Consider the following 25053-nt stretch of genomic DNA (forward strand, 5'->3'; position numbering starts at 1 on the left):
GACACAGTACACTAATAAAATGAAATGCCTACTTTCTGATTCTGCTGTTATGTTACAAGCTGTTTTCTCAAACTGGTGCTCCATTGCACAGATGCAGCAGCTCACAAATGTTTTGAAGCACCAGCACTTGTTACTGAATGAGTGTTGAAATCACACTTTGTGTTTCATTTGATTTCTGCATAGTAATTCACCAATGTTCAGTAACCGTAAATACTGAACTTGAGACAAATAATGACTTACTATTTTATTACCAGAGCCAAGAGGTGGGTGGGAGGAGAAGCAATTTGTTATTGTCCTACTGAAACTTAGGTTTCTGGACAGCTTTATCTTGTCACTTCGATAAATGATGTTTCATTAGCATTGTAACATCATGGTTTTGATTTTTGAAATACACTTCCTCTATCACCTTAGAGCATTGAATTGCATCCTCTCTCCAAGATCAGGCTATGTCAGACACATATGATATGATTTATAATCAACTGATCTAAGAGGCAGACACTGCTGAGAAGGGTAGTCTACCTCCATCAGCTTCCACTTCACTGGGCTCAGTGATCATGTAATGTGATGAATCACTTTAAATCTGGAAGGAAACTAACCTGGGTGGAAGGGAATCATTAGTAAACTAGCCTTATAACTAGTAGTATGGGTTGAATACCTACTTTATTAAAGGGTATTGTACATATAAATGTTAATTTATTGAACTGTAAAAGATTGAAGTCTTTATCAGTTCTTTCTTTCAGATACAGCTATCAGTTCTTTCTTTCAGATACAGCTTAAGTCTTTAGTAGCCTTATCATGTTTGGTAAATTTCATTCTGCAAAAAGAATATGCATAACGGTGCTTATAAAATACTTTTGAGATTGACAGAATATGTTGCAATGCAGTCTCTCACCTGAATGGCTAATAAGTACATCCTAAAATTTCAAAATCTTACACTGAAGATTGGAATACCTTCAGGCAACCTGCAGCATTTTGGGAAAAAATACAGAGAGATAGACGGAAGTAGCTGCATATAATTGGAAGTGACAGAATTAAATTTTTAAATAACAAACTTAGTAAAATAATTAGTATACTAATTTGAATCTATTAAGTATCACTATTAAAATTTGTGGGTTTATGTATTCTTTTTATTAAATATATTAAAATTTCTGAACAGCAAAAAACAAAACCATAAAACATTAAAAATGTATTTTGTTGATGGTAAAACATACTGAAACCAGCTATTTCAGTGTTCTTTTTTTTTTCTCATGCAGATGTGCAAAGATAGGTTAATTTATTTTGCTTTCTTGTGTCTTGCCTTTTTCATCTTCTAAAAATATTGAAAAAAAGGATCTGTATCTGAGGCACAGAATTAAAAGTAATTGGGGCCTTAAAAACTTGTGATAATGACCAAAGTGGGACAAAAAAAGATCAAAAGATGTGAAAATCACTATCACACAACAAAAATAACTTTACACATTTAGTATTTAATATCAACAGCCATATTAATGAGATGATAAATAATGAAATGATCTGCTTGTTGGAAAAAATAAAAAAACCCAAAACATAACTGACAAAATCTGGTCTTGCTGGGAATAATAAAAAAATAATATGAAATTAAGGCAGTCATAGTAATGATGTTAGAGTATACACAGCAGTTTTTTATTTTTTTTAGTACATGTAGGATGAATATGTATTAATTGGAGAAGGTAAAAGAAAGTTGAATGGAGTACAAAGACTTATTCACATTAAAATATTGTTTTACTAAAATTATTATATACAAAATTGTAGAATATTTACTATTGTGTTTTTTTCTTGATGTAGAGAGGTCTTCAGTGTTTGATAGCCAGAAAGACAACAATTACCAGTGTTAAAGATGCAAATCAATAACATTAAGAAGTTCTTGGTGGTGGTGATGTATTTCCTATATATATGTTTAATTTTAAGAAAGGCAGAAATTTATAAATTGGAGATTTGTTGACTGCCTACCAATTTAAGAATTAGTTAATTATTGGCAATATGAGGCATTATTTTAGGGTTTGGGGGAAGATAAAATAACTCTAGCAAGTTCCATACCTGTGTTGAAGATGACTGACAATTTTAGTAGCCACAGTTTTAACTAGTGAGCTTGTGTGTATTGACTAAAGGAAAAAACATAATGGCTACATTCATTAGTAGTAAAAACCATGACAAGGCATTGTCTTAGACACTGAAACTCAAATGTTTTATATGTTAAAATATTACAATAGTTCTTGGTATGGCTTTGGCACAGAGCTCTCTCTCAAATTAAACCCTGGCATGATAAAGGTTTAGCATGGCTGAAGAATCTTTTCCATTTGCATGCAGCCACCCTGTTTTGACAGTTAAGTTTTGTGACCTACACATGTATAGGCTGTCCTTGTTGGTCTAAAGCCTAGGGAATGGGTCATTGGCATCCTAGTGCAGCTGTAATCAGTAAGGGAATAGGTGTATTCCTGTTGATACCTAGCACGCTTTACTGCTTTTCTTTGAAGTACATGTATACACTATATACCTATAGGTCCCATTGTATTAAGTACCATGGCATGAATTCACCCCACCCAATTTTACATATCAAAATGTTCTTCAGTCCATATACAGTCTGAAGACAACAAACCAGTCAGATTTCAGGTGAAATGAATCACACCCTGGGGGTGTGTAACGTAGTGGTGGTGGTCTTGTTTTTCCTGTACAGGTAGCTTTGGGTGTGTGTATACTCAATAAGCATTGTCAGCATTAGCTGTGTAGGAGAATCTACACACTGTTATCTAAAGGTGTAGCTCAGTTTCAGCTGAGGACATAACGTAGATTCTTTCCTACCTGAAGTCAGTCTGAAACAAAAAATAATTTGTAAACTATGAATTTAGGAAGCTAATTCAAGAATACTGAAAATTAACCTGAAATGTTTTCTGGATCAAGGAGAGATTCATGCATACGAATGACTATACTTATAAACAGACAAAAGGCTCTTTAACATATATGAATTTCTAAATGATGTTTTGTTAGAGGCACAAATCAGTTAAGACTTTTTTTGGAGTAAAATATGCTTTTGTACTCACTGTGTTTCCAATTTTTTTGTGATTGCTTACTTAATGATCTGTTGTCAATCCAGTAGTTTTTACAAAGGTAGGGCTAATTAAAAAAAATCACATTTTCACAACTTCTTTGAGTTTGTGAGTACATTTGCAAACAAGCCACTTAATAAAGAAATTATAAGTGGGATCCTTAACAAACAAACAAAACAAACCCACCTAGTTCTTGCAGCTATGATGTACTTTTAGGCTCCCACTTTCACACTGAGAAAGTAAGCAGTACTAGGAAAAAAACCTCTCAAACTTCTCTTTCAAATTTTCAAGGTTTTTAGCTTTTATTTTGTCATTCTTTTTCTTTGGCTTAGGTGTATTGTCTCTCCTTTGTCCCACTTGCTATTAATAACATGTTTTCAGGTAAAAACCATTAAGGATACTCAGATCCAGATGTCAGCGTGAGTTGGTTGTGAATTCAGGTTGATTGCAATGTCAATGGGATACTTCAAAATATGAAGCCTAGGAACTTATAAAGAAATGTCTTTTTTTTTTTTTTGTTTTTCATTCCTAGGTCTTCTCTGGCTTGCTTATTAATGTTATATAATGTAATTATTAAGCAGGGGGGGAAGTCATGCCTGTTTGTCTATTGACTATTGAAGTACTCCATAGCTGCACTTACAGATTAATTTTAAGCCTTTGAATTCAGTCTGTGAATGGCTGGATTACATAGAACTCTGGCATGCAACCAGCCTCTTTGTAGTGAGGCTTTTTTTATACAAAACAGATGCAACTTTCATTAACAGTTTGCTTGCAGCCAAGCAAGACAGAACAGTTAAAATGTAAGGAAGAAGTGATAGAAGTTATGATCTCTGTTATAAAATAATCACCTGAGAGGAGTAGTCTACTGCTCCTGCAGTGACATTCACTGCAATATCTGTATTTGAAAGGAATAGAATTTCAGAATGAAATGGAGGTTACATGGTGTTTTTGCAACTGTTTGATGTTTTCTGAAGGCACAATGCAAAGAGACAGTAACATTAACTTCAAAGCATTGGTACTTTTGGACTTCATCAGGTCTTTCTCTGGTCAAACATGAGGTAACTCTTTTAAGCTGCACAAATATTTAGCAGAAATACAGTAATGAAACCTAATAAAACTAAACTTACAGTTGAAAAAGTAATTACTTGCAGTGACTTATGTCAAATAACTGCCTGTTCCCGAAAGTCTGTAATGATGAGTTCTTCAAAACTGAAATTTTTTTATGACCTTATCATGTTATCATAAATTCTGCCAAACAACACTTTTCTGTTACAGTTTCAGTATGTTGAGCATATGTATTCAGCAATACAAAATGTTAGAATAGCTGAACACCATATACTCCAGATGGTTCCTCCTACATAGATACTGTGGAAATTCCATTACATGTACTGTAGATGAGTCAAAATAAAGGCCTTACACTGCAGTGAGAGGCTTTTGTCATTATATTGAGTTGCAATTAGTAGGGCCCCTTTTAAAGTTTCCATATTTGTTCTGCTTGATTACCATGAATTAAATTAAATTTACTACAGAAAGTTGCAGCTTTGGTTGAGCAGAAATCAAGAAGCAAAGTTTACATACTTTACTGTTGCAATCCAATTACATTCTTATGAAGCAGTTTATGTTTCACACCCTTGATTTACAAAACAAAATTGCCCTCAGATATTAAAGGCATCACCTACCTTTTAACAGGTTGTGGAGCCATCACATCATATGTGCTTTGGTAGCTTCATCCTGGATAGTTCCACTGTAGTCCCACAGAGTGAAAGCTCTTTCACAGTTGCAGTATATTAAACTCATTTGTAGAACACTTCTTTGAGTTTGGTTTCATCTAAAAGGGAATTAAGTCTGCAGCATCCAAGGTTAATCCACAGTGAAACCCAAAATTAAGTAAAAGGGTTGATGAGGAAATCCTGCTCAAAAGCATGCTCCTGTTCTTAACTGAAATACTAATGCAGGCACACCTAAAGAGAAACAGGTTGTTGAATGTCCTGAGACGCCTAATCATTTAGTGATATTTCTGTTGTACATATACCAATGAGTTACAGATAAGACCATTTTACTTTGTGACTTTTATCTAAACAAAATAGTGTAGGTTTGTATTTAACGAGAATAAAGAAGAAAAATACAATTTATTGAAAGATGTGCCATATAGGTCTCAGGCTTTTATGGCACTGAGTATAATGGTAAGACACCTACAAGGGGAAAATAACAGCAAAGTGTCCATATTCAGGTTGGTGAAGTGTTGGAATCGGAATTATATAAAGGTTTAGGTGAGATGAGCACATGTGTATGACTGAGGAGATTCATATGCAAAGTAGGTGAACTTAAGATACAGAACTGTTTTGAAGCAGCTTTTTCAAAAATGGCTTTTTTAATTATGCTAAGGAATCTGTGAATGTTTTTGAAAAGTATTTTCTACTATGCTTGCTTATTACTTTTTGCTTTGATTTTAATAATAATTTTAGTTCACATCTGGTATGATTTCTTTTGAACATAAGTACAGAATTCCAGCAATAATGTTTCCATAATTGTTTAGGGGGTATCTAATAATAGAATCATTTTACCTTCAATGTGTGTCAAGTCAGTATAATCAGTAAGAAAGGACTTAATTCTACTTTTATTAGGGAAAATCCTATATAATCAAGCTGTAAATGTCTCATGTGTGCATCACTGTGGGGTGAAAATTCCATTACATCTCTCCATAAAGTCCTTGTATATATTTCCATGTGAGTTGTTATAGCCTGCAGACATCTTTTATGAAAAAAAAAAGATAGAAAAGAAGTTTAGTTTATCATTGCAACCTTAGCATTCTAGCAAAACCACAAAAGTTCTTTTTATTTTATTCAACACATCTATGAAATACAGGCAGGTACCTGTTTGCCTCATTATTAATGATAGATAGGTAGATTGGTCATTGTAATTCTTTGGACTGTATCTTGTGTCTTTTTATATTAACTTGAAGATAGATTAACATAAGCTAATGTTAGGTTATAGACAACAGCATTCCCCTTTGGTATGTTGTATTGAAGTTTCTAAATGCATTAATGAAACACCTACTAAAAGAAAGTTACTTTTGTATATTACCACAGAATATCAGAATGTCTGAGTTTGGAAGGGACCTCTACAAGTAATCTTGTTAAACTCATCTGCTTAAGCAGGGCCATCCAGAGCAGGTTTCCCAGGAAAATGTCTGGACAGGTTTTGACTGTCTCCAAGAATAGAGACTCCATTACCTATATGGGCAACCTATTTTTTTGCTTAGTCACCCTCCCATTAAAAAAGTATTTACATTCAGATGGAAGCTCTGGTGTTTCAATTTTTGCCCATTGTCTTTTGTGTTGTCACTGGATACTACTGAAAAAAGCCTGTCCCTGACTTCTTGTGGTGGGTCTGGCTGGGATGGAGTTAACTTTGGAGTCATGGCAGACCCTATGGTGCTTTCCATTTGTGGCTAAAGCAGTGTTGATAAAACACCAGTGATTTGGCTATTGCTGAACACTTGCTTGCACAGTGTCAAGGTTTTCTCTCCAACCTCCCCTCTCACCTCTCCCTCCACCAAGGGATAGTAGGCGGGGGGTGAGTAAGAGGCTAGGAAAGGACATAGCTGGGACAGCTGACCCAAACTGACCAAAGTGGTATTTCAGACCATATGACATAGTGCTCAACCATAAATGCTGAGGGGAAAGGGGAAGACGCAGGGCCTTTTGTGGTTATGGTGTTTGTCTTCCCAAGCAACCAGTACCCATGCTGAGGCCTTGCTTTCCCAGGAAGTGGCTGGACATCTGCATCCTGATGGGAAGCAGTGAATAAATTCCTATTTTTTTATTTTTTTTTTTAATTTCCACTTGCAGCTTTTGGTTTTCTTTTAAAACTGTCTTTATCTCAGTCCATGAGTTTTTCCATCTTTTCTCCCTCTGTCCTGTTAAGGAAGGGGAGTGAGAGGGAAGCTGTCTGGGGATCTGGTAGCCAGTCACCCACCACACTTCTTTACACCTTCCCTTCAGACATTTGCATACATTGATGAGATTCCCCCTGAGCTTTCTCTTCTCCAGGCTGAATAATCCCAAATCTCTCAGCCTTTTCTGATTGGCCTGTATTTCTCTGGTCCTCAGGAGTGACATTTGCTTTCCTGAAGTCCTCAGGCAACTCTCCCAATGCCCACAATCATACAGTTATTGACAGTGGCCCTGTAATGAGATCAGCCACATCCCATCAAGGCCTATGGACTTATATATGTCCAGGGTTTTAAGTATTCTCTGACCTCATCCTCTTCCACCAAGAGTACATCTTCCTTGATTCAGCCTTTCCCCCTGCTCTCTGGGGCCTCAGATTTCTGAAGGCCAGTCTTACTACTAAAGACTGAGGTGAAGGCGGCATTCACACCTCAGCCTTTTCCATGTCCTGTGTCACCATGGCCCCTGCACCACTCAGCAGTGGGCCCCTATTTTCCACAGCTTTCATCTTGCCAATTATGTACCTATAGAAGCTCTTATTGTCTTTGACATCTCTTGCCACATTCAAATCCGGGTAGGCTTTTACTTTCCAGATTGCTTCTCTGCATGTTTGGACAGTGCCTCTATATTCCTCCCAGGTCACCTGTTCCTGTTTCCACCCTCTACATACTTCCTTTTTGTGTTTGAAGTTTTGCTAGGAGATGCTTGTTCATCCATGCAGGCCTCCTGGAGTTCTTGCTTGACCTCCTACTTGTTGGGATAGACTGCTCTTGAACTTGGGGAAGATGATCCTTGAACATTAACTAGCTATTATGGACCCATCTTTCCTTAAGGGTCCTATCCCATGCGACTCTTTCAAGCAGATCCTTGAAAAGGCCAAATTCTGTTCTCCTGAACACAGCATGTGTTTTGGAGTCTTCTGTATGTGTCATATAAAAGTACTAGTTGTAGTAAAAGAGTTGTAAATTGGTATGACCATGATGCAACTATAAAAATACTGCCTTTGTAATATTATCAGAAAATTCTGAATTATTTTGCTTCTCAAACTTAAAAAAACCCAACAAAACAAACAAACCAAAACAACCCTTCTCCCACACTCAGAAAAACCCAAACCGCCATATTATCAGGACATAAGCTATTTCTTACCCTTATTAAAACTGACCAATATACATTCAAATTTATATATTTATAACTTTACATTAGGAAAGTTGCTAGATTGATACCATTAAAATATGTATTTTCAAATATTCATGTACAGTGGAAGGACATTAAGACAGTAATTGTTTGTGGGTTAAGATGACAAAGATAAAACTTCCAGAAAAAATAGTCAAAGGCTCTCACCTCAGATGTTCTCCTTGAGCAAAATGGATCTGACTTTTCATTATGCAAGATAATGTGGTTTTGTTTGCATATTATTTTGTATACACACAATTATTCTGTCTTCCCAAATATAACACCTGTGTGACAATACCTAGAAATATTGTGTATTACAGCAGTCTTTTCTAGCCTATAGTCAGGAGAGCTATATTTAAAAAAAATAAACCTTGAGAAGTATTTACTTTATTAGTGCATTGAAATGGAAATCTAGTCAGAAGATCATTAAAGCAATCTTAAGGAAACATTGGCAGAGGACACACAGAGGTCTTGTACTTGCTTTAGATGTGGGAGAAACAGATTTAAAGAAACAAACTGAACAAGAAAAAGGGCACACTTCAGGAGAAGGTCTTGATTTCTGAGTTACTAGTTCATCTTGTTTGCTTTCAGCTTCTGTTTTAGGATGACTTATGTTACATGGTGGGATTGTATGCTAAGGTGATCAAAAGGAAGTAGGTTACCAGTTTAAACTAAATTCTTGATTTTTGACATGTTAAGTCAAGTCAGACAATTGTACCTGCCTAAATGTTTGGTGGCTTTAGTAAGTGCAATATACCTGAACCTCATATTCTAAATGAGGAGGTTGTGGTAGGCAAAAAATAAGTTAAATGTGAATTCTGACAGAGACAAGATAATTGTGTGTATAAATATTCAAAACTGAACTTTTGATCTCTCAAGCAGAAGCCTACTTGCTCTTGGTAGCTACAACTGGTATGGGCTGGCTGTAAATTTTTGGTACACCTGGACTGAAGAAAAAAGTCCTGAATCCTCCAAATAATAAAAAATGTGACAGAATTATCAATTAGAAAAGTGATCATATGTTCTGCACATATACCTGTTAGACTGAGAAAATGCTGGCCTTAAAGTTTTGAAAAGAAGGTGAAGATCTTAGCTGAAGAAAGTATTTGGCAAGTGGAGGAAGATCTTGGAAATCAGGGAGATGTATGAAGACAAATGCCTGGACCTTAACTTGTAATAACTGGAACTAGTAACTTCAAGCACCTGCACAGCAGAAACCAGCATGGTTTTCTGATTGACTGACAGCAGTCTCCTTGCTTGGGGAAGGCAAGGCTAGATCTAGGGAATATAGATCTATAAGCCCTCTAGGAAGAGGGATAGCCTAATAAAGGTCTAATCTTGTAAATTCTGAAACTAACCCAGTATCCACATCCACTACAGGTTGTTTGCTTTGTCCCAACTGTAACAGATCTTTTAGTTTTGTTCTAAAAACAAAACAAAACAAAACATGTAAATATTATCATTTGATGCACGAATGGCTCCTGCTTACGATTTCCTAGCTACTGCTTATGAGTTCCTTTCTAAGCCAGCCACTCCTGTTGAATTACCAGGGAGAAAAATATTTTTGTAGTGAATTTTAGAGATTATACCTAACAAAATGACTGCAAGGATGGCTTTTGGCTGTCAGGGATGCGTACAATGCTTTATGAAAGAGTTAGAAATGATCACTTTCCTATTCTAAAATCAATATTATTCTTGTAGATTTAAGATGGAAGCATTCCTTTCTGCAGAGGAATTGATGAAGTTTTTTCCTTCCTACATCCAGTTGTCCAGAGGACTGATTAAAGTTTTTATGTTTAGGAAATATATTTTTTAGTAATTTTGCTCATCAACCTGTTGCAGTTCAGCTTTGAACTTAAGATGTTCAGAAGATGCTGTTGATGACCTAGTGATACATATTGTATTGCTAGACTATTCATTACAAACAGAAAAAAGACTCCACAAATGGAAAGACATGCCAGATGTTTTCCTTCATCTTTTTAAATACTTAATATTCCTATTTATTTCTTCTTCTCCTTTCATTACTTCTCCAAGATAATATTTCCAATTGAGGGGGTTAAAAATTTGCTTCATTTAGTATTTTTGAGAAATCGTGAGTGTAATTTAGCTAGATATCTGACAGAAAAATATATAGCACAGATATGTAGTACATTGCCTCAATCATAGTACAGTTATTACAAGCATCAAATGTCTATTAAGATCAAGAAAACTAATCTTGCCAAAGAGAACTTGTACAAATTCTTAGGAGGGAAAGTATAAAGGAAATACTTGAAGGCAAGGAGGACTGGCAGGAAAGAGGCTCTCTCTAAAACTGCTGACTAAAAGAACTTCTTGAGGAAAAGGGAAAGAACTATGTTTGAAAACAAAGAAAGAGAAAATACAGCAGAATGGTTCAAAGAAAAATGCTCTGAAAGAATTTACTGCCTTGTGGCTAGAGGTGACATTGAAAGTAGCATGGACACAAGTTGATTAAGCTGCTGTCAACATATTTGGCCCCAGGAATCAGTTGCTATTGATTTACAGCTTACAGTGAAGGAAAAAAGGCAGAAACTTATGAAAAGAGCTGTATTCAGTAAATTCTATTAGCATATTCACTGCAAAGGATGAAAAAAACAAGGTGGAATTAATCTCAGGGAAAATTCACATCAAAAGACTTGGTTAGAACCAAAAGTGCCTTTTGTGTTGCAAGCCCATGAGAAAAATGAAAGTATAACTGATAAATTATTATTTTTATTTTTTATTTACTTTCTGCATGATTAAAATAGTGACATATTATAAATAGGATCTTACAAAACAGTATTTAGTATATAAAATATACATTTATATTTATATTTAGTATATAAAATATATATTTCTAAAAATGAAACCATGGTTTCATTCATAAGATATTCACATTATGTTTAGTTAGACATACTATAATATAAAGCACAAGCCCTTTTCTCTGAAGAAGCGACTGGCTTCTCAATTGTTTAGATCGAAACATGAATAAGTCAATCAGACCTTCAGAACATGTTGTGCCTGTCACATGGAAAGCTATAGCTGCCAAGAGTATTGTCAAAGACTATCACAAAGCATCTTGCAAAGTATGATATAAATAGGGTGACTTAGAAATACAAATAGAAATACAGGAACTGTCAGCAGCTACAGGTCAAATAAGTGGCTTATCAGCCAAAATGAAATTAAAGTATGGACAGCATAATCTATAATACCAAGACGTGGTAAACTGATGCTTTAGTACAATTTCATTAGGTAAATTCTATACACAATCCTATAGTAGTATCATAAAGCCAGTTGCTCCTTTCCTACATGATACTATATGGGAAAAAATATTTTACGCTTTAAGAATGTGCATAAAGGCATCATCTACCAACTTAAGCACACTCTTTCACAGAGATGTAGCCCTACCTGTAGTTCACATTTCTCTTTTATTCTTTTAACAGCTACAGAGTAACAGCACTGCATTTCCTTTTTTTTTTCTTATAATTTTTGCTGGTTGGGTGTTTGGCCTGCAAACTATGTGCCAAATCACTCCATGAAACCAGGATATTTGTTTTCTTAAACAAAATAGAGGTAGTAAACAAAAAACTGTTTTAATGTTGAATGTGTTGCAGTTTTTGTTTAATAGAGTTATGGCATTTGCAATTCCCCTATATCTTCTTTCCAGTCCAGCACATACAGAAGAAATAAAGAAAACATGCAGTTGTCTATTTTTGCTTCAAAAACCAAGAAATACTTGAAGCAGCTGGAGTTGCTCAAATGAGAAGTTCTAATGAACAAGGGTTTGGAACATTGGTCAGAGGTCTACTCTTACATGTTTAAGACCGACAAACTCAAACTAGATACAGTGTGGTGTGAAAAATAATAAGGTAGTCAGAAAAGGGATAGTCTATCATGCAAAAGAAGAGTAAAAATACTTACTTTGTGAAGCTAATAAATAATGTGTGAAAGAGGATATGGTAGCAACTCTGGGATAAATGAGGAACAATCAGATTTCATTAAGCTTCAGGATAGTACTGTGGCAGCACTGTCTTATAAGATAAATAGTCCTTCCTGAAGTTTATCAGTCTACCCTTCACTTAGTATGGTATGTCAGATAAGAATAAACCAGTATCTCTGAGGAGAGGTACTGAGCGCACAAGATAGTAAGGTGGTTCCAAATATCAGAATTACACTGACACTATCTTAGACCACAGGGCTTCCTTAGTTCCTAAAGCTGAAAAACTTTGATAAATATAACCTCAAAAAGAAGTGAAAGTGCTAGATGGCACAATCATATTATTATACTCAGAAGTCAATTTTAGGTAGTGTGACTCATGTGTAATCCCATCATTATATGCAATCCTACTCCACGTAACCAGCTGTTAACAAGTTGCTTTAACAGATTTGTTAAATAACATGGTTACAAGTTTAGAGCCTGCTTGTTTGTTCCCGTAGCCTTGTTTCTGTACGTTCACTGGGACATTTCTACTTCAGAAACTTGTTTCTGCAGGAACTTTTTTTCTCTTTCTGCAAAGTCAGTGAATAGTTTTTTGCTGAGCTTTGTAATTTGAAAAAAAATTAACAGACTTTTTATCCCCCATGCGAGTTTTCTCCTCATGTGCAGTCACTTTATTTTGGGGAACGTTAAAGTAACTAGATGTTGCTCATGCTAGCTGAAAACAATTACCTGAATGAAACACATGCATATAAGAAGAAATTAATCTTAATACTAGGAGTCACAAAGTAGTTTTTATTTTGAAATGTTCACATGTCTCTAAACAGGAATTGTCAAAAGGTACTTCAAAGGCAGGGAAATGTTCTCAGTGAAGTACTTCTGGATCATATAATTTCTCACATTGCATTACTCTGTACAAAAACATGTTTACGGTTCGGGGATGTTACCTCTGAAGGCACAACTGCACATACAACCAAAAATATAAATACAAATATAAAACAGCCATCAGCACCTAGATACCTGGAGGTAAAAACAAAATAATTAACTTGTCTACTGATAATAACTACATATTTTGTTCTACATTAATGTTAATACATACAATGCATTATTTTTGCATAAGCAAGCAATTTCAATTAAAAAGGGAAAAGAGACAATTCCTGGAAATAAGAAGTTGCTTGCTGGGTAGGGTAAAGGAGTTGTTTAAACTTCCTGTTTAGTGTACACTAGAGATGGAGGTCATCTCCACTGGAGTTTGAAGGTCATATGCCTAAATAAGTGCTTTTCTACGATTAGAGAGAAAAAGACCGTTGGTTGGAGTTCTGCATTTTGTTTCTCCATAAAAAGAAAATTTGCCTACAAATTCACAAAAATTCTTGATTTTACAGCTAGAGGTTTGTTAGGCCAACTCATTCACTTGTGTTCCGTGAAGCGTTCTGTTTACAGTATGGTCAGGCAGTTGGACTAGATGATTGCTGTAGGTCCATTCTAACTGAACTATTCTATTCTAATTCTATCACATGAACTGTAGAATATTATGCAAGCATTTTCAAATGCTATTAAAACTTTGAGAAAAATCTGATTCAGAAAAGCGTAACGAACTGCAATATATTATAGATCTGTATCAGAAGGTCTGCAAAGATTTGTACAAGATGTATATGTAAAGTAAAAAAAAAAATTACTGGAACAAATACAAGGCTTCCTAATTAAATAAGAGGCCTGATCATGGTGAATACTGTGGATGCTCAGGAAAAAAATAATAAAGACAGCACAAGTTTCTAGCAATAACTTCTCAGTATGTTTTCCCTCTCTCTGGTAAAGTGTATTTCAGGAACTTCTAAACCAGAAGCAGTGTCTTTGTTAAATGGCAAAATTAATAAAAAAATCTAGTGAGAATGATTTTTATCTAAGACAAATTTGTAACCCATCTGAGTTTTTAGCAACATCCCATAAGAAGGACTTCTGCAGCTTAACTTTACGTTGTGCAATTTCCTTTTGCTGTTTGGAACTATAGTTTAATTGTTGTCTTCTTTTTTCTTGTGTTGGAAGAGATGATTAATAGTAAATTCTTATCTTTGTTCTTCGAATTACTCATGGGTTTGTAGGCTTTTTCTTCCTCCTGCATTGTCTTTTCTGGTCTTTTTAGAGCTATTCCATCTAATCATATCTTGCACAAAAGCTGATCTATTCCTTTGTTTAATTATCCTTGCTTGTCCCTCTGTGTGACTATTCTAGCTCTGCCATATTATTTTTGTATTAGGGATACCAGTAAATTGCTTGGTACAAACACATGGCCATGTTGTGGAACTGGAATGGTCTGATACAGTTTCTTTGCCTTTTGTTCAGTCTAATGACCAATTAATCTTTCTCTTTTTTTCCTTCATATTTTATTAACAGAAATGCTCTGATACCCATTTTACGGAATTACATTTCAGTTACTTATTCTGTAATTATTCCCATACAATATTATGTTACAATAATCAGTCTGATGTTTACAAATTTATTTAATAGGTTAATCCTATTTTTTCAGGTGGATCTATTTGTTGCTCTTTCCTAATTGTTTACCACAAAATGCTCTTAGAATATACTTATAAATGTTAAGATTTAACTCAATTTTCCTCTTTTCCTACAGGTTAATCCACAGTGTGGCTCTTCCATAAATAATATTGTAATATTTCAATTGTGCTGTGCATGTTTTTTTTATTTCCCCCCCAGTAAAAGTCCCTCAACTTCTAAAAAACCACGATCATTTCAAAACTGTAGTCTCTGGCAAAGATGTCTTTTTTTCAGAAACCTTGTAGATAGGAATATAATCTAGGATAATGTTGTATGAATAATATTATTGCAGAATCCATATTTTCAATTGCAATGCAAGCTGAAGTTCAAATCCATATTTCAGGATATGACTTGCACTAGTATTTTTCGCACTCCACTCATGCCACAAATACCATCTGACTACCATAGTCCTGTTCTGGAACTGGCAACAGGACGCAAAAAACAAACATTTTGATAATTAAGATCATAATTTGTTTTATTTATGAGTAAGATATGCGGGTGAATATATCATAGAAAATGGAAACGTTGCTGATTTATGGCAAGTGATTTATTAAGCTTTGCTAGTAGTGTGCAAGTAGTAATACTGCAAACAGACAAAAAGAAACAAAGCCATTTAAATAGTAGTAAAATGGTACCTCCATGTGTTAAAATTACTATGCCATTTTTCTGAAGTTTTGGAGATTTCCGAAGATTTGTACTGTTTGCGGCTTTGGTTATGCTAAATTAAATAACATTTAATATTTCTGATACAAAAGGAATTATTTATGGTCACAATAACAAAACAAGTAAATACCTGTTTCAAAAATTAAAAAGAGAGATGCTAATCATTTTTTTACAGTTTTATGAAGTTCCTAAGAAAATATTATGGCACTGTGCCACTGTGAAAAAATATACTCATGATTCCAGCAATTTCCAATCATTGCAACAGGCAAAACAGTCTTAACTTGGGAAATTTCACTCAATTTATTGCAAATTACCAAACTTTCAATTACAAATTCAGGTATTAAAAGAAAGATTATAAACAAGTAAATATTTCAGAAAACAATTCCTCCTGCTTCCCCTGGTTCAGCTTCTCCCTTCCTTGCCTCAATTTCCCCTTGTTTTTGCCACACAGTACATTGGTCCCTCCCAACACTTTCAGGGAGACAACAAGGATACAGGAGGTAGGAGTCAGTGTGCAACAGCTTCTTTCTTCTGTCCCTTGCTTCTTACTGCTTTCCTGATCCAACATGGATTGTCTGTGGGCCACAGTCCCTCTGTGGGTGACCTTTTTCCAGTGTGGGTCCTCCATGGCCCATAGTCCCTCAGCGGTATCCTTCCTTCATCAGAAGTGCCTCTTTCCAAGACACCATCTCCAGCCACATCCACAACAATGTCCTTTTCCACATTCTTCCTCCCTATAGCTATAGTAGTTATTCAGTTACAAACTCCTGAGTGGGTCATATGGTTTGTTGGCTGCACTACTTATCTCTTTATTTTAATGACCTTGGGAACATGCTAATACAAATAATGGCTATGTGCTTTGTCCTAGCATTGACTGCCTTGCTGTGCTGGGGGACCTGTCCTGTGGACATGAGGGAATACATCTCTGTCTCCCTACCTGGGATTGATGTGGATGGATTATTATGCAGCTTCCCTGCGTCCTTGTTCACTCTTATGTGAGCTGTTTAATATTACTACTATTTTTGGCATATTATGGGGTCTGTGGAATTTAGTCTCATCCTGGTGTAAAAGAAGACAACTTTTGGGCGAGGCAATACTGAAATGTGCCCTGAGGCAACTGGTCCCAGGGTGGGCAGGGCATTCAGGATGATTTTGACAGATTCCTAGGATGGTTATCACCTCCCACACTGAAGTAGCTTAGGTGGACCTGGACTGGGAGGGTAAGGGTGAGCTATTTGTGGCTTGATGGGCTCATGAAAGATTGGGATATCTAGGAAGACATGCAACATAGAGGTGGGCTTGTGATCAAGGGATGGACCTGACCATGGAGGCCATCACACAGGTCACTCATGAACATGAAATGCCCTGCAATCAAATGAGCCACAAGGTAAAATCTCTCTGGAGTAGAAGGCAGAGATTGCATTCTTGGTATGATGAGGCCTGGCAAATTGAATATATTGGACCACAGCTATGAACACACTAAGGCAAGAGCTACAGACTCACCATAGTGGAAGCAAGTACTAGTTGGCTAGAAACATACCCTGTAAAACCATGCCACTGCCTGAAACACCATCTTAGGCCTTGAAAGACAAATTTTGTGGCCACGTGGTACCCCAGAAAGAATTGTAATCAGACAATGAGACTCATTTCCGAAATAATATCATAAACTTCTGGGCAAAGAAACACAGCATTGACTGAGTGTATTGCATCCCCTATCACCCACAAGTCTGGAAATATTGAGATATAACGGACTATTAAAGACTATGTTGAGAACATTGGACAATGGGGCATGGAAGCACTGCAATACAAATTTAGCAGAAGCCACTTGGCTGGTTAACACCAGTGGATCTGCTAACCATCTTGGTCCTGCCCCCAAAAAAACCCTACATACTGTGGGAGCAGGTAAAGTCCCCATAACGCACATAGAGAAGTGGCTGGACAAGGCAGTGTGGATTGCTCCTTGAAATAGAATAAGGTCTTAAAATAAAAAGATTAGTCAGGATGAGTTTGGTACAATGCTCTGGGTGATGCTCTGTTTGATATGTTAAGAATTTTTCAGAAAACCCTTTGCAAAAAAAGTGGGACAGACTGATATTACCTTAATATCAAGACCCTTCCAGGTGTTACTGACTACGTTCACAGCAGTACAGATAAAGGAGCAACCCACTTGGATTCACTACTCCCGAGTCAAGAAAACCCCTGCAAAAGCTCCTGAGAAACCATGGACTTCCAAATGAGGAGGAGCACCTGCTCTCAAGCCTTCTCAATGCTGATTCTTGGACTTTTGGTAAGTATAACTTCATCTCAAGCTCCCATTTTAGAATGGCCATGGTCTGATGCGCAAATTATCAAATCACTTTCATGGGTTAGTCACACTGCTCTCAATGAACCTAGAGCCTAACCCAAGTCTAGCCATTTAAGTTTTATTTTTTATCTAACAAAAATCTTATACACAACAAGATTGGAATAAGACTCAGAATTCATTAAAGGTGTTAATATAATAGGACAAGAGATAACAAGTCAAGCTAATAACACCTATGAGAAACCAGTCACTTACATTTAGTCATATGGAAGATACAGACAATAATGTTTGGAAAAAAAGAAAAAGGAAGGACCGGTTTCTTGCCTGTGGGGTAGTGTTAAAAAGGATAAAAGAAACAAAGCCCAGTGGGAGCTTAAACTATTGTTAGATCAGTCAGTTTCAATTACCTATTTATGGGCTAGCAAAGACAGAGGTGCTTCTGAAATGTTTAACGTTAAGCTTGAAGAAAGTCCTACTACTAAGCCACCTATTAAAGATCACCAAGCTTGGTGGCAACTAGTAAACTTCACATACAACCCACAATATGAACAAATTGAAGCATATATGCTCACAATTAGTGCAGCAAAAGAACTATCTTTCCTGTTTTGACACCAAAAAGTCATTGTCAGACCCATGGACCATAATGTTTGGGCAAGTTATGATCAGACCAAAGGTAAATGGCAATCGATTAGCTTTGAGGCATGTATCCTCAGAGAACAACTGGGATACATCTTTGAAAATGCAGTAATAGAGAATGAAGATCTATGCCTTGATATTGAAAAGGGTATGTGTACTTTTGAAATATTTCCACATATTGCCCAATCACAAGTGTATTTTACGTAGGAAATGGATGTACATGTGTTTGAACTTCTTGTGTTAATACTGATAATTGTCATGAAATAGCGAATGGTACCAATTTTGTGTGTGTAGCTTTACTAGAATTGTAGGCTGTGACTTTGATTATGTTGTTCCTGTAATTACTAGACAGTTAATTGAAGCTGACTATACCCTGTATCACGATGTACCTAAATAGGTATGATAGGTATGAATATTAGTCTCTTCAAAGCAATGCTCAGACACCACAACACAGAAAAACTGGTCCAAGTAATAAACAGAACGGCTCAGCAGGTGCTTTGGCAGGTAAAATATGACTTTGAAAACATAAAATCTATTTTGGCCAATACAGAACAAGTAGGAGAACATTATTGGTGGGATATCTTCACAGGGCATTCCCCTAAAGCAACACAAGTATTCCACTATTTAATACATCCCATACTAATCACATTGGGAGAAATGATCCTGTTATCCCTCTTGAAAGTCTGTCTGTGGTATAAACTAAAAGCTATAGTTAAAAGAATGCAAATAATATGGACAATGATACATGTCTGCCAAAGCCCTTTGTCTTTGAAACTTTACAAAAGAATTCTTAAGAAAAGGGGGGAATGAAACAGAACAAGGTCTTAAAATAAAAAGATTAGTCAGGATGAGTTTGGTACAATGCTCTGGGTGATGTTCTGTTTGTGTTGAGAAAGGAATGTACTCTGAATAATTAGAAGAGATAAGGTGGGCACCTGAAGGAGATCAGGAGACCATCAAGTCAGGAAATTGTTGAACAAAGAAAATTGAAAGGTCTACTCCACCTGGATTCCACCTATTGTGAATGGAATGATTAGGTGTCAAAATTAAATGAGTATGTATGTAAAGATGTTGTGTAACCTCTTGTGAAAACTGTATAAAATACCTAACTTTTCACTGAAAACTTCAGAGCTAGTTTGTCCAGTGTGAATCGGTTAGCTCCCCAATGTTGCATGAAATAAATACCTTTGCACTTAAGACAAAATTCATCTTTGAGCAGTTACTCTGTGCTGTTTTGGCACCACCTCCCATGGGAAATAGCAAACCCACTTGTGGGATTGCCTTCAGTCAAAGACCTGGGTGTACTTCATGGTTAATGCAGACAGATGGGGATACCTGGTGCGTGCCACAAGGAGATTTAACCTTGGCGGAAAAATAATCTATGTGAGTCATATGTTGTAGGAAGTACTGTAGCAGGAATGACCTGAACCAACAAAGAGTGAGTTTAGCAAGGACCCAGACAAATGCAGTGATGACCCAAACTGAGCTTTGTTGATGTCCAACAATTGAACATACTGCTTCTCCTGTCCTGAACACCCATCTTGACAGCTGGGGCCCATTTCACAGCCTTTTGTGAAGATCTGGAGGAGAGGAGGAAGCCCATGGAATGGGAGAGTAATATCTACCTGTTAAAGGACAAGGGATAGTAGTTAGTGCGAACGTATAAACCTGAGTGTTGGGTATAATGATGGTTTAAGTATGTATTTTAAGCTGTAAGTGCTGGCAAGAAGGGACTTCAGTAATGAGGAATACAATGGAAAATTTAGAAGATATATATATATGTATTATATCATATATATAAAGTTAAGTGGGACCTGAGCATGATGCAAATGGTATGGAATAAGGCATGGAGATTGTATTTGGTCTGGCTGAGATGACGCTGATTTTCCCCACAGCAGCCCTCATAGCTGATTTAAAGAATCAGTCACCAATATTCGAGTGAGCGGAGGTTATCTTTATTCAGCAGCACTGGGTGCATGGGAGATCGCTCCACCAAAGTCATGCAAACCAAGGGAACCTTTCAGCCCCTTTTTATACAAGGCACTCATGTCTATTCATTACCTTTCCAGGAACTCATACCTCGAACCTGGACAATTAGCACATTCCCATTCAAGGACCTAGTATATCTTCAAGTTAACAACTTTAATGTATCTTGTGCCTGGACAACTAGCACACTCCCTGTGTCACCCATTCAAGGATTTAGTGCATCCTCAAGTCAACTATAGGAGTCTCCTCAGATAAACATGAGCACCCCATTCTTTAAATAAATCATATATGGCCCATTATTCATAGTGCTGCACTTTGTATTGGAAGCTGGAAAGGTTACTGCTGAGCAGCACTTGCACAGCACCAAGGCTTCCCCTCCAACCCTGCTCCCCTCCAAAGACCAGCAGGCTGGGGTTGGGCAAGATCTCGGGAGGGAACATAGCCAGGACAGCTGATCCAAATTGGCTAAAGGACTATTCCATACCATATGACATCTCCTCAGCAATAAAGCTAAGAGAAGGGAGGAGAAAGGGGGGCATTCATTATGACATTTGTTTTCTGGAGCAACTGATACATATACTGAAGTGCTGCTTCCTGGGAAGTGGCCAGACACCACCTGCTGATGGGAAGTAGAGAATAACATCTTTTGTTTTCCTTTGCTTCCATGCATGACATTTGCTTTTGCTTTATTAAACTGCCTTTATCTTGACCCATGTGTTTTTTTCATCTTATTTCCTCTTCCCCTGTCTTTCTGAGGAAGGGAGTTATAGACTGCTTGGTGGGTACCTGGCATCCAGCCAATATCAAACCACCTCACATGTCCACAACTATGTCCTCTTTCATGTTCCTCTTCCCTTTTCTCCAAAGATGCCTTTTCACATACCTCCTCATGGGTCCCCTTTCATGCGTACTCCTGTGTCTTCTCTCACACAAGTCCTTTTTGTGCCTCCTGCCCCCAGCTGCTGCTACCCTTCCTCAGGCTTGCCTGAGGTAGAGGCACTATGTGCTCCTCTGGCTGGTTGGAGATTTGAGGCAGGTTTGTATCAGAAATAATTACAGTGAGAAAAAGCTTTTTTGTTTTGTTTCAGTGAGAAGAAAGAAAAGGAAAGGTAGACTAATTTTTTAAATTAAATAATAAAGGCTAATTTCTGACACTTCATCTTAAAGTAAAAAAAACCAACCAAACACACCACCTGAAAATCTAAAACTAGCTAGCTTCTTTGCTCCAAAATAAACATGATCCGAGTTCCTCAAAAAAGTAATAAATTCCTATTGAAGAGTGTGCATGTATTATGGATTACTCAGTCCTGTCTTCAAAATCTGCTAATTAGATTGCAGAAGTGCAAATGAGGTTTAACACATTTTTATCCAGAATTTGAAAAAATGTTAAGAGGGTTTTCATATTTCATTGTCTTACCTGTATCCTTTAATTGCTTAAATTGAAAAGCTATTCTTAATATGATTTTAGTAAAAATTAAGATTATAGATAGAAGTTTTGTTTACATAAAAACATTTTATTAAGTCAGAAATTTTCAACAAAGATTGACTTTTTCATTACTATCGATATATGTAACGCTGCATTTTAAGACAGAAACTTCCCATGACAGCATTTAAATAATATAAATAACATAATATATGTTTCTTAACTGCATTATACATTGTTAAGGAAATCAGCATGTCAAAAACTGCAAGTCTTTTACTCATAGCTGGAAAGGGATTTATATCTAAAAAGAATATTAGGGAAAGCATATAAGGATACAGAAAGCATGAAAATACCATGTGGCTACATATTATACCATTTGAATTTTCTCTAGATATTGCTGTCCAGATACCTATCCCAACTGTAGTTCATGTATGTTTTCAAATAAAAAAAAAAAAAAAAAAACTAGCTGATAATTGGTCACAATATCAAACTACTTGACATCTTTAACATTGAAAATTATTTCCTGATTTTTTGTTTCATCTGGCTTCCACCTCCAGTGGATCCTTATTATGTCTAGATTAAAGAGCTTTCTACTATTCCCTTCTGATTGAGTACTTAACTTTCTACTTGCATGCAACAGGCTGCGTCTTCACTTTGAAACAAAAGAAAGCAGACTGATATACAATCTTTAACAAGATCAAAATGCAATCTCTAGGTTCCTTAAAATAACCTAATGCCAGCCCACATCAATTTAAATATGTACTTCTGTGTTCTTTAGCCATATGATCCTATTCCTTCCTTCCTTACTTAGTGCCTCCTGGAGGGAGCCAGGTCAGGGAGGTGAGCTGAAAAACAACTCGGCATAAAGAAGTGATTACCTGAGTCAGGTTAGTGCACACCTGTCACAGCACCCTTCAGACTATCAAGCTGCAACAAGGTCTTTTACCATCTCATACCAGTATACTCTTCATACCAGTCCTTCTGCTGCCTTCACCTCATCCAGGACATGTCAACTACGACTCCCCACTTCTTCAGCTGCTCTCTCTTCATTGGCTCTCAACCAGCCACAGTGCACCTTATCTACATCAACCAACCCACCACCCCTGAAGCCAACCCACAGTTGTATATTATCAATGCTAATTAACCCAGCTTCATTCTTGTACACACACCCACATGAATGTTGCTGCTAGCAGGAAAGGCCAGAAATAGGAGCAGGTGTAAATGGAAAGGCAGGACTGCAGTAGCTCAGTCTTAGATTAGCATGGAGTGTGCTATAACTACACCCTGCACCTTTACTGGATGACACTTTATTTGGTCATCAGTCATTTCTTTCATTCTTTCCTGTTAGTTCAAATTTTTCTCATATCTTAAAAATGTCAGCACTAGAACTCTGTGCATAGTCTGCTCGTTTTTATGGGGGCATATACAAAGCTATATCCCTCTATTGAATTTGCTACCTTTCTATCTATATATCAAACCACCAGATCACCCATTCTTTTCATACAGGAGTGCAAAAGGGAGTTGTGTATCAATTTTCTGATTATCATCCATGCCTAGATTGTTTGTAGTCATCCATTCTGAAATATAACTAGACTTATTTGTTTTTGGACATATAACTACATTTGCTTTAATAGATCAAGCTTATAAAAGAGACAGTGTGGGGTTTTTTCATATGACAACTGTAGCTACCATTTTCTTGTAAATTACCAATATGGTTTTCTGTAGATAACTTTTCAGTTATCCAGGCTGCTGATGAATATTTTGAAACATGTTAGGCTTAGTAACTATCCTGGTAAAATGTTACTAGCAATATATTTATTTTATTGTCATCTTTTTTCAACAGGTATTTCCTGAATTATTTTGGTTAGTCTGCTCATAACTTATGTGTGGTACATTATCGTAGCCTGATAATTACATTTTTCAGGCACAAGAACATTAAAAAACAGAGGATAAGCCTTGAGACTGAGTTTTGTCTAAGAGGCATCACAGAAAAGCCAGCTGGAGGGATTTTCTGGAGGTGCTGAGACTGGACAGAAAGTGTGAAACAGGGTATCCTACTGCTTTCATCACAATTAGCATGGATTTTTCACAGAGTTGGTCATATTCATTTTTAGCTACTTTATAACTGCCAATTCCAACAAAATAAAGGGCTAGTTTACTATCCCAAACAATGCAGTGTGTAAAATCCATTTAAAATGTATTAGAAAGTACATCAAGCATACATAGAACAGAGATTAGTAAACAATGTAATCAGAATATATGACATACGAAAAGCCGCAATTTCTTGTGAGAAGGCATACGTGAAAGTTGTGTAGCGGACTCATTAGATGTGAGATATATATGTGTATTGTGAAATCTTGTTTCAGCACTGATAGCAGCAACACTAACTTTAAAAATAGATTTCTTATATAATATTTTGAATGTAAATTTATTTAGTAAAATTTGCATAGTAGCCAAGCATTTTACATTTTTTAAATTCATTTATTATTGATATAAAAAAAAGCTAAAATAAAGTCCAATAAGTCTTTACCATTGCTTTCAGAGATTTAGGGCAACCCCTAAGTGAGCTGTCAAAAGCAGTCAGATGAGGAAAAAGATACTTAATATAGTATCATTAATGTTTTAAGAAACATTGGTAACATAAGGTGTGAAGTCATGGTAAAATAGAATGGGCAAGTAAGATTAGGATGAAGAAAATGTTTGGAAGAGAGTTAACTGCAGAGGCAGCTCAAGTAATCAATATGAGAGGGAATCTTTAAATATGAAGCGGAATTTGGAAAGACATTCATTAAAAGTGTCAGGTTTTTCATATCTATTATCTATAACATGGTGGAGACAGGCTGAAGAAAATACTATGTTAATGATGTTGTACTCCTGAATAATTTGGAAAGTAGTGGGATTTTCAAATAGCATTACAGATTATTACAGTAATGTTTAAAACCTGCAAGTCTGCCCATGTCTAGGGCAAGCTTAAATAGTGAAGGCAACATGATTTCATAGCTTGAGACTGTTAGGATCTCTAAAAAAACCATTTCTTTCATGACATGATAGCATAGTATCCCCTGGTTAGTACTTACTTCAAAATTAGTGCATTGCAGATCAGACTTGCCCATAGTATGTTATTGTATGAGACTCTACCTTGCTACTTAGAGATGTCAGGAAATATCTGTTTAGGAAGAAGTCAAGCAATTAGCATAAGAACTGAGAAGTTCTTTCTATCCTCAAAGATGATGACTGAATGATAAGCAGGTCTTGTTAACTAGATTATAATAATAAAAAAATAATGAAATGTGAATTTTGTAACAAAGTGAATATGTGGCATGTATATAATTTCAGGAAGAACTCTTTTAAAGGAAATGCCTGTTCAC

Source organism: Falco cherrug, chromosome 1, assembly GCF_023634085.1.
Source record: "Falco cherrug isolate bFalChe1 chromosome 1, bFalChe1.pri, whole genome shotgun sequence".
In the NCBI taxonomy this organism is placed as follows: domain Eukaryota; kingdom Metazoa; phylum Chordata; class Aves; order Falconiformes; family Falconidae; genus Falco; species Falco cherrug.